The sequence below is a fragment of the Sitodiplosis mosellana genome, unplaced genomic scaffold (genome assembly GCF_009176505.1).
Source record: "Sitodiplosis mosellana isolate CC-2019 unplaced genomic scaffold, AAFC_SMos_1.0 Smas_scaffold_11, whole genome shotgun sequence".
In the NCBI taxonomy this organism is placed as follows: domain Eukaryota; kingdom Metazoa; phylum Arthropoda; class Insecta; order Diptera; family Cecidomyiidae; genus Sitodiplosis; species Sitodiplosis mosellana.
In genome coordinates, this window is record NW_022595253.1 from 3,044,572 (window position 1) to 3,056,508 (window position 11,937).

Here is an 11,937-nt window from a genome sequence, read left to right on the forward strand (position 1 = left end):
GAGAGAATCGTCAGCGCGGCAAAACAACGAAAAGCGACGTGGAAAAAGTGAGTGAATTAACCATATCCACAAAAACAGTCGTACACACTCATTCCACCGAAATGATGATCGTGGCCATTTAAAGTTTAAATGTCCGGTGTGTGTGATCGGTCGCGCGTCGGCAGCAGTTGTGAACAAACCGCTCTCTTACCACTTTATATGAATTTATTACAAAAACAACGCGGATATATACATAATAAAATCGCATGCATATGAAAATAGCCCACTCAACAGTGGAAAAAGAAACGAACAGAACGAAATAAAAAAAAAAACTGGCGAATGTAATGCGCGATTTAAATTGGAATAAGATAAGTAGAGGAGAGCAAGAGCGAGAGCATTATGGGATGGACATTGGGATGGCGTGCTTGAGCTACGATTCCAATGTAGCACATGATTGTAAATCTTAAATTCGACAAAAAAAAAACTCAGATTCGTTTCGTGTGTTTCATTTTAGCTTGGACTTGTTTCTGTTGCTGCTGTTACCGGTCATCGTTCCGCTGTCGCTGTGGATGTGTGTGATCTTAAGCCGGCAGATTGGATAAGATGCTAATATAAATTATTTGTCGTGCTCCCTCTTTCTCCCTTCATCCCCCGTCTTGCGCGCTCGATTCATTACTCTTTTTTTCGTCTTCCTTTTTTTCCATCGCATACAAATTATTATTACAAACGCAAATTCTTCAGTGGCCACAGAGTGGGAATATTGAAAAAAAGACGTTGTTTGTACTCGATTTGCTTTTCATTGTTACCTCATTTGGATATCTGACACATGCGCAATTAATATATTGAGAGAAAAAAAAAGAGTCCATTTCATCTGATCCAGGATCGAATTACCCATTTAATGACGATGGTTTCTGATTTTTTTCGAGCTGTTTATGCAGTAGTTTCCTGAATTTATGGGTGATTTTGTTTGATTTTTTAGCGATGTCGACGGACGACGATGTAACTCATGACCATTAAATAAAAATTGTTTTATAAATGCCAAACAGGATAAATTTTGTTCATTGAATAAATGTTTATGAAAGGAGGGAAAAAATAAGAAGCCATAATGTCACCATGAAAATATTCATCCAGATTGTTGTGTATTACTTATGCAAACGAATTGATCGGATTTGTTTATTTTCATTTCTCCAGCTGAACTTGCTCCGTTCGCAGAAAATTTGTTTCTCTCTCTCTCACTTTTGGTTCTTGCTCGGCTCTTACTTCAAACTAATTGTTTAATTGGTGTGGTATTAGCTGTGGCCGCATTGTTGAGTCTTTAGCGGACGAAAAAATTGAAAATGGTCGTCGGTCGGTACATGTGTCATTGCCACATTGCTTTATGACTTTTCGGAAATGTAAATGAACATTTTATGTTTATTATTATTTACTTGCGAACCATTCAGTGGGAATATGCCAACAGCAGTGCTATCGCTGACGTCTGCGTTTCGCGCGCCGCTGATTACTTACTGCCATGGAAATCTAACCGAAATAACATGATTCACTCCGCTCACGCTCACGAACGAAGGTCACATTCTTTCATTTTTAGAACTTAAAACACCACTCAGCATCCAGTTTTGAATCGAATCTCACTCTATTTCGAGTCTCTTTTACGCTTTACGTGTATCTAGCGACAATGTGTGATAGGCTGTAATAGTGCCATATGGATAACAGTCGCAAGAAATTACTTTATACAGCCGAGTCATTAAGATATGACTAGAATTCTGCTGAAAATTGCAATCTTCTCCTCATAACACACATTTATTTTTGATGATTAATTTTAAAATGGGACAAATATTCCAACGAAAACAACGAACAAATGTGAATTAAAACCAAACAGTGCCGTATTTGAGTATTAAAATGAGTGGACTAATTCCTCTCTGCAATATATTCCTCTATGGAAGCATAAATCTCCCATAAGTTCTGATTTCGTAGAAATTCCTTCTCGATAAGAAAAAGTGTAAACATATAGCAAGTCAGTTGATAAATTTCTCCATTGACCGTTGGGTTATTTTCAGAAATACTTTATCATTCATCTTAAAAACATGTTATACTTTTATTTCATGAAAATTCTTCAAAATGTAAATCATTTTGCATCAACCGCAACATTTGATTCACGTTTTGTTTCTTAATCAGTCGGTCGGTTCAACTCGCTTGAAACCAGATCCTGCATTTAAACAACAATCAGTAAGCTCGCAAACGGTATTAGATGTAGACCACCGACTGAATACTGGGGGCCTTTGTGTCACGCGAATCAGTTTGAGTTTAATAAGTCAGTACAAAAAATATAGGCACCGCCACGTGTCTTGCGAATGTGCATGAACATCCGTGAATCTTTTGTTAAATTTGCGAGAATTAACGATTAAAGATTGAATACATACAATTTGGACATATGTCGTTTGTTCACAGCTAACATGTAGATTTGCCAAACAATCAGTGTATTACGACTTGCAGCGACATGTGTACGAGTTGGTGTGAGTCAATGAGAACCTGTATAGGAATTAGGCGAGCCTTTCTTGACTTGCGACGGCAAATAAGCCCCTGGTCGGAATATATGGCACATTACCTGTCATAAGTGTGCATCTGAGAAAAAGATCGTGTTATTCTATTTGCAATGTATCAAATGTTCGCTGTGAATATCCGGTAAACAAAGATCGTTGGTGTTTGTTTGTGAATCACTCACATTTACGATGTGAAGTTCTCAACAGGTAATCGAATCTATTGTTTGCTATAAGTATTTGTTACACCACTGGAGTGCTTTAGTAAAAGAGTAAAAAATGTTTACCATTTTCTCAACTAATCCGTTAATTGAGTTTACAAATTTAGTGATAGATCAGCTGTTTTTGACTGTGTATTGTGTGACATCACACCTAATGCCAAACCAAATGCAAACAACGCAATTTTTTCGTCGACTTCAAGGACACCCGAAATAGTCGTAGTAGTTCAATGGCATCGAATTCAAAATTTGAATTTGTAAAAAGGGTTCTCATTAAAAACATCCAAAAACTCTACAAAAACTAAAACTAATAAGATCGTTGACTTGGTTCGTGTACGCGATTTCAATGGAAATGGACAGAGTTCTGGGAGTTTTTTTTCGTTGGTTGTTGAGCGTGTAAGTGCCGCCGTAAGCACGTCTTGCATCGGTGATATGATGGATGAGTGTGTTGCTTTCGTTAGAATTGTTTCGGATGGCATTAAACACACTTAAAATACTCACTTCTAGTGAACCATCATCATTTCGGCCGTACTCTCGTACTATGACCGGTAGCCGGAACATTTTTATTTGTTGAAATAAAGATCGTTAATTGTACAAATGTGTACACAACATTTCGTTCTTCTTTTTTGCTACAAAATGAAATAAAATAATAAAAAACTGGCCGAAAATAATCCACTTCATTTAATATTTCGAGAGTAAATGGTAGTATTTTCGTCTTTTTCGTTCACTCGAATGGCACAGAGAAAGCGAGAAGGAACAGAAAAAAAGAACTGAGTATGTGAGTGTGATTAAGTTGAGGGCATTGTATTCCACTATCAGAATGATAATCTATTTGCTGCCGCCATGAGCATTGTTTTTTTGGTGGTTTGCTTTATTGTTATTCTTATTAGTGAAAATACAACATACATTGACTCTTTTTTCTTCTTCTTCTTCGGTGTGTGTTGACTTACAACCGAAATATACTCAAAATAAAATTAAAAAGGCGACGAAACACGAACTAAATGTTAAAGTGAATTTGATGAGCGCGTAATATTTACCACACATTTCGGAGGATCTGGTCAGCCATTGTTGGCTTTTGTTCTGAACTACCGACACAATGTGGCTCTGCCACATGCACATCAAGTGTGTGTACGAAATGCGACGTCTATCAAATCGCTCGACAGCGTTCTTCTTTCCGATTCCGCGAGCAGCAGCAGCAGCAGCACAGAAAAAGAAATAGACAAAACGCAGCCAGAATATTTTGCCCATACGAATTGAGGTTAATGCGAGTGTCAAGCTTTGGAGCAAATTAACACCAGACCATCGCTTTTTAAAATGCCTTTTCGCTTTTTCGCATTCGGCTGGTTTCTCATTTGTTCTGTTTTGTTTTTTTCGTTTGTTGTTTCGTATTCTTGTGCAAATTCGATTCTTGAATGCACAGCAACAACAACAACAACAACAAACAGAGAAAATGCTGAAAGAAAGAGAAAAAAATGTGGAAAAATAAAAAGGGAAAACGTGCGGTTCGTTAATGAATCATGTTTTTTGGAATACATTCAGTGTGTGTATGTGTATGCGTTGTTTAATAAAAATTTAAATGGCTGTTTTCATTTTGGTCGCCTTTTAAATGGCTTCACCGCCACACAATTTGGGGCTAGTGCATTGTATTCTCTATCTGTTTGTATTGATTTTGAATGGGCACATTACATCAGAATCTATTTGTGGCGCTCGACCAAGCGAAAGCGAACAACACCAAAAAAAAAAAAAACAAGACAGAAAAAAACTGATCGTGTGAAACTTCATTCATTGCACATTGTTGTTTGGCAAAGAAGAGACGCATTTTACTTTTAAACAAATGAAATTGCAAATTAGGAAATTCAAATCGACGGTCAACGAACCCGGACTGTCGGTTTTAGAAACAAGAACAACAGGAACAGGAATGGAAAAACGCGACTATCACTATGGCCTGTGTGTTATTGTCATCAAGTAACAAAAAGATTTACTTTGTGTTCTAAATATAAGCGTGCGTAAATGTTTTGTCTAGCATTCGTTCTAAGCATACGCTCGCTTCATTAGCGAGATTACAAGGGATTACATGCGAGAAAAAAAGCAAATGTTCGCGAGAGAGAGAGAAAAAAAGCATCATAGATGCAAACCATTCTTCATATATTGAAATGTAGCTAATTAGAATTTATCTCGAGTCGTCTCATAAAACAGAGCGTTTCCATTAAAAAAATTGAACTACAGAGAGAACATTCAATGCAAGAATGCCAATGCTAATACGTACACAAAGGATAGGAATTGATTTTTAATTTGCACAATATCGATCGGAATTCGAATCAAGAGGAATCACATGGAATGAAGAAACATACGAAGCAGAGGGAAAAAAGCGTATTTAAAAGTTGATGAAACCAGAAACGAAGAACGTTGAAGGGGGCAAGTCTTTGATGTTACTGAGTCGATCTCTGAGGAGCGTGCGTTCCCATTGATTGCGCTGGGTACGATTGTGGAATAAATGCAAATTTACAGTATTATGTTTGTTGTGCAATTTTGCACAATGCAACTGTTGCTCTACTCTCAAGCTATGCAAACATGTGTCGACAACGATAGCGAATGAATGAACAAAAGAGTGGAACGAGTCGAATTGAAGGAATTTTTTGCTTTTCCAACCTATGAATATGTCCATAGCGAAGTTTTCATAAAAAAATGTCCATAGAGAAAAAATTTGTTGGAAAATTTGTCCCAATATTGCGTTCCAAACTTCTTTCAATCTCTTATTCATGGTTCTTTATGGTGTATTCATCTGCCAAATGTACTGGTTTGACATTGAAGTCATGAATCTGTTCTGGGCGTCCAACAAGTTCTTTTAAATTAACTCCATATACAAATTTGAGTGGAAAAAGTTCGCAGACCATGAATTTTCTTTTTCCTTTTCTTTTCTTTTCGTTATTTCTTCACTCTCAGCGAATTGATTTCATCCTAAACATCTTCAATACAAAAATTCCAGCAATCGTCCCCACCTAATGAATGAGAATGAATGAGTCGAAGAAGCACAGTTTAAAAAACACAGCAGAAAAAAGAATTACACATTAAATGACACCTTTAACAAACAGAAATGCAGTACATTACTTTGCTTTGTGGTACGTCTAGCATATGGTTATGGCTGTGCGGTGCAATATACGAACCGAATCGAAAGCGTACCATAATAAAAAAAAGCGGCCCCAGCCAGCCAGCCAGTCAAGCCAAGTCAATGCAAAATACAATCCAACTTCGAACTACATGAGATGAAATCGAGGAAAAACAAAACATTGCAATAAAGCCTATAAATTTAAATTTTTCCAATGAGTGTTGCTGGTTCTTAGCTAGTGTTCTTTTTTCGTCTTTGTTTTGTTGTTTTTTCTGTGTTTCATTTGTTTTCGCTGTTTTTATGTTCGATTTCTTGTGTGTGCGCAGTGCAGCACTCATTTATTTCATGCTTTTTACGCTTACGGCCGTGTCAAGATATTGAAATTCATTCACATGCAGGCCCCGATAGAATGCGAACGACTCGATCGTTCGATGATATCAAATTGGAATTTCCATGGAAATCGGCGCGAAACAATCATAAATGTAGCTTTTGATTTGACTCGCGGTCAGATTGTGCTTGATGTTATCAATAAAGAAATCGATTGTTTTTTCCTTCTTTTGGTATACATTTCCACCATAAGTCAAACTGGGCGTATTGGCGTTGTGCATCGAATTCCATTTTGTGATAAACACTTTGGCAAAATTAATCTGGATAAATTGAAAATACAAAGCGAATCGATGATCAAGAATTGTCGCCTCCCAACAAATCCATTCCAAAGAACAAACAATCGATAAAATGCACAAAGTGACAAAATAAATGTCAACACGAGCATTATTTCAAAAGTCTAAATGTGTATTAGCTCCTTTTCACCTTTTGAAATGTGATGTGACACTGGCACCGATTAGGATGTAATATGTCAGTAATTTATGGTGCGATTTCCCGCTCTTTCTCATATTTTTTTTGGAAAATTAAAAAGGCAACACAGTATTATCGTCACCATCAAACGCAATAAATTGTGTAGCGATAGAAAATACCGCCGGGCAAATGCAATATTTTAGTTTCATGGCCTTTGTTCAGTTTTTTTTTTTTCGGTAAGAAGTGTCGCATTGGCATTTTCTTGCATTTCTCTCTCATGACATCATTTTGATATATTTGGATTAAGGAATTTTCAAATCAAGTAAAATCAAAGCGTAATCAATATATTCAATGTATGCTTTATATGTAGCTATGATTCTCAGAATGGAAAGGAGCACAAACCGAAAAAAAGAACAGTTGAATCGAAGGCGGCACTTACACAAGGATGATCTTTCGATTGAAAAATGGTTTGTTCATCATTTATTTCCTCAATTGGCAAATAAGGTTATTCTTTTCAATTCTCACGCATAACCATCATCATGTTTGTCATTAGCGGCGCCGAAACATCGAGGCTACGATCCTGTTTTCATTGTTCGACAACGGTGAACATTTCGAAAAGAAAATTCGTACTTTATATATCTATCGACAGTATTGAGTGAACGACAGACAATGAAAGCTTCCTGGAAAGGTTTCAATGCACATTCCACATTCGAAGTCATGTAGTCACATTCATGCAATGGCATCAATGAAGAGAGACGTTTTTTAGGGAGAAAAAGTTGAATGTGATCGATTCATAGAAAAACCTGTCGGCTTTTCACTTGAATTTTTTTTCTTTTCGACACCCTTGTTCGTCGAGTCACATCGGATAATCTTATGCCTTCTGGATCAACATGACTCTGTATTAGTTGGCTACTTAATTAAACCATAAATTTGGCGCGAACCATCTTGATCGATTTTCATCTTGCTATGGATGCTATCAATCGTAATGGATATGAATTTTTTTCTCTGTCTTTGTGTTTGTATCGTTGTCTTATATTGGTTGTTTTGTCTTAGCGTTTTCAGACACCGCCTTTCAACGACCATAATTTTCCACCGCACCGAATTATTCCATTCTGATACATTTCCAAGAGCAAATAATACGTTGAAAGAACAATAGAGGGCAAAAAAGTGTATACGTAGAAAAAGAGAATCGAAGCGCCTTGAAGCTCAAAAGTCACTGAAAGAGCACAAATAAATCGGACGAGAGTACAGTGCAAACGTGTAAAAGAGCCGAGAATCAAAGCCGAAAATGCAAAAAGATATATATACACACAGAGAGCATCAAAATTGAAAATGATCGAATTTCCAAGAAGGCATTCCATTCTGGCCGAAGCGACGACCAAACGAAACGAAACGAGAGTAGCATAAACTAAGAGTAAGCAGAGAGAGAGAGAGAGAGAAAGAGAAGAAACACACGGCAAAATGTGGTTCAAAAGCAAAATCGCCGAAAATATATCGAATAATCGGTTTCAATGGCTTTTTATGCACAAATTTAATGGGAATGTACAGAGTGTGCATACACTGGCTGAATAAATGTGCATTATGCCGCAACTGTCGACTCAACCGACATACAACACACAGGCACAAGCAGATTGACTCTTTCTCTCTTATTCCATTCTTGTGTTCGTATTTTCCCGTCTCTCCATCTCTCACGCGCCTCATGTAATTATTTTCTTTTTTGGTCGTTTGCTCTTGAATTTAGTTTAAATTTCAAATTACCTGTTCTTTTTGTTGTTGTCGTTGGTTCAAGCCTCCGAGAAACGCAATTGTATTGCAATGTATTGCATGGTATGTGTTCTTTTGTTGTGATTTTGGAAAAATGCTCGAAAATTCCCACTAGTTATCGCTTTAAATGCGGCTCTGAATCATTTGGTGTGTATTGGCCAAAATTTATGGTTTCTTTTCAATATTTCCTAATTTTTATTAATGAATAACCTTTTAACGGCTCACTGAAGTTTCGGTTACATCTTTTTCTCTTGCTCTCTGCTTGTCTAGGAATTTTTATTGTTTGGTTGCGTTTTGTATGCGATTTTGTTTCTTTTTTTTGCTGAGAAAAACATCGGCTTTCATCAAAACCGATTCCGAGATTGATTACAGTGCTTTCTTGGTCGCACAATTGTTTAAATGACTTACAAGCCCATAATTTTACAATTTCTGGAGTTTTTCTTTGGCAAATTCGGACAAATCGACCAGAAAATGTGGTTAAACCCGCCCAGACAATCAATGAAAATTTATCAAATTGCATCCTTAACAGTCACTCATCTCATTGTTCGATTCGCGTCCGTTTTTGCGCAATACACAAGCACTTAATTTATGTAAATAGTTCAAATGATTGGAATTTTGCAAATGCGATTCGAATTTCTTGCTCTCTTGTTGAAAATTATTAAATGATAAGATGAGAGAGTGGTCGTGCAACAACAACAAAAATGCTTTTATTTACATATGAGTTGGAGGCATCGTGCGCGGTCGCTCGTACATTAGTTCACACGTTGTCGTGCGGCAACAATGATACCGAATAGCTATCAATTCAATGCTTTGTTGCTGTTGTTTTTTTTTGTTTCATTTTCTTTGTAGCCATACTCTTTTTTTCCGTTCCTCGATTTACTCCGCCCGAATATATAAATAATAATACCCGTGTGTGTGCAGTTCATTTTCTCGGCGAAAAAGCGAGATAGAGTGTGTAATGAGTGTATGTTGCCGAAAATTGCCGAAAGTTGAAATTAATAAAATACATAATAACTTCAGCCAATATATGTGATTATACGCACTCATACTCACAACTATTTTGTGTTTGTGTGGCGTGCTTTGCAAACGCATCAGAGAAATTGTATTTTTCTAAAGAGCGTGTGATGGTGAACGAGCTACATCACATAACCCGATCACAAAATAGTAATTAGAAAGAAGAAGAAGAAGAAAACAGACAAAAATTGATTGGATTTTATTTGCGATTTTCGCGTTGTTCGGCCAATTGGATCGACGGTTTGAAGTGATCATGATTCCCAGAAGACGAGAAGAAACACACGCACTCATACACATTCGCGTGACCGTGTTGAATAAAACATAAATGTCAAAAAATATACATGTTTGTTATCGGCACTGATTAGATTAACGTTGATTTTTCCACTTCGGTGCGTGATTTACTCGCTGACAGCTTGATCAGCGTAACGACATGTATTTATACCGATGGTAAAACTGACTCTTGTACCCAAATAGTGTGTTTTATAAATAGAAATCATTTTCCAACAGATTTTCGCTTTATTTTTCTAGTTTTGAACCACATGTTGGTGCTTCTAGAAATAGCGGATACTTGCAAGTGAAGTGTCAATTGGAAATCGTTTGATGATTAGTATCAAAAGCAGAAAATACAGAAAACTCAACGAAACTCGCCAAATAAGAATAGAACCTGTTAAAAGAAATCATCGTCTCAACTGCCGTTGCCGTCGCCACCTCCGCCGCTGTCGTTTTCGTCGTCGTCTGCAAGACAGTGAATAAAGTCGAGTAAAAACAAAGAATCGCAAAGAATTCGCAACGAAAAGTGAAATTGTGTTTGTGAATCGGAATGGAGTGAGTGGACGAATCGAGTGAGTGAATAAATAGAATAACGCGCTGACAGCACTTTAAATCGAAATATGTGTTATCTGTACGGCCTGAACTGGCATACATTTGTACGCGTGTATCATAACGCATTCACCTTCTATCAGCCATACGACGGCTCCGGCTCCGGCTGATCATCAGTGTCTCAGTACGTACAAGGCAACCGACACACAATCATTCCCTTTCAATCGTCTCTCTTCGGCTCTGCTCTGCTATGTGTGCTACGCTATGACTACGATTTAGTCTGCCTGGGAGAATCAGTGAGTGCACAACCGTGTGTCGTTGTATGTGTGCGTCTCCATCCGTTGTGTTTCGTTGGTTGACAAAAACAGCTGTTTTGTGATATTGTGAGTGAAGCAAAGAAGCGAAGACGAAGAGGAAACGCAGAGAATAACAAACATTGACTAAACTGTTGCGCGTAGTACACACAACGTTCCGAAAGGCACTTTGAGCAAAGGCAATAGGCTTAAACACAAAACATAGCGAGGTGCACGCAACGTGCGCATACTTATCCTCTCGACACGGAGGCACGTTGGCCTGTGTAAGTATGCACCGTAGAGCCAGATATAACAAATAAAACATTGCTCCGGTTGATGGGATCGCTAACGCCGGCTAACGATTCAGTTTGGAAATGACTTCTGAAAGAAGAAGGATTGGTTCTACAGAGCAACTCAACACATACTAGAACAAAAATTCATTAGCAGTTTTTTTTTCTTTACGATTTTTTCTTTCGTTCAACGTTCAGTTTCCAAGTCTTCTAACAACCAAACAAAGTTCTTTCTTTATTTTTTGTTTTTTTTTCGCAACTTTTTTTTCATTCGACCAAACAAAAAGTAAATTTTTTTCTTGTTCATTTCCTGTTTTTTTCATTCAAAGTTTGACAAATTTATTTGCATTTTTTTTTTACTTTTGTTGGTTTACATGAAAATTATTCACCAAATCACAAGTGCTTGAACAGTGAAGTGTATGTGTATTTTGATAGTAGTTGATAGTAAAAATTCTAAAAATACGAACGAAAAAAAAACATATCTGTTTCACCATATGAACTTGTGAGTTGACATTTGTTTTGAAAGGCAATTGACCGCACACGCACATAGGCTGTGCCCATTATTCCTTCATCTTCTAAGTTTTTGTGCGTTATTTTACCGTAGTTTCGCTGAAACGAAGAAAAAAATACACACACACACACACAGTGTTTCATTGTAAGTTGGAGTACATTCGCTGCTGTGGTGTTCTCTCACTAGCTCTGAATTCTCACACTCATCGCAGCACAGCATACATACTAACGGTAGATCAGCGAAAGAAGAAACAGCCAAAGCAATATCAAATCAACTGAAAAAGAAATGAATGTTTTCAGGAAATGTTCAAAAAAAAAAAGATTTGAAAGAAAAGGAAAAAGTTAAATTGTGCAATTGTGAAAATGAAAACACACGAAAATCCGATACATTTCGGTTAATCCGGAAAAAGTTTGAAATCAATACGAAATTGATTTATTATCATTTCTCATCGTGTCTGAATTGTTTGTAAAAATAGAAATTCGGGTCAGTTTTGCAGTAGCACACCGGTGCTGTATTTCTAAGTTTTGGGGTTCGGAAAAAAACAATGCGACACGAGAGAAGAAAAAGAAGTAATATTTCACATTTCGACCAAATAAATTCATTGACAGTCGAGA

The 11,937-nt window shown here is 37.1% G+C and overlaps 1 protein-coding gene across 8 annotated transcripts in view; it reads left to right on the forward strand.

Moving 5' to 3' along the window:
* Positions 1–9,150: 9,150 nt before the first annotated feature.
* Positions 9,151–11,937, forward strand: part of LOC129567461 (G1/S-specific cyclin-D2) — a 55,254-nt gene continuing 52,467 nt past the window's right edge. Inside the window, exons 1-3 of one of the 8 annotated variants that reach the window (XM_055444352.1) lie at positions 10,888–11,098; positions 11,213–11,314; positions 11,417–11,553. The gene's annotated coding sequence lies outside the window, so the exon portion shown is untranslated. Of the gene's footprint in view, positions 10,807–10,848; positions 11,099–11,212; positions 11,315–11,416; positions 11,554–11,937 lie in introns of those variants that run through there. The other 7 variants (XM_055444354.1, XM_055444356.1, XM_055444353.1 and 4 more) reach the window with 7 other exon arrangements.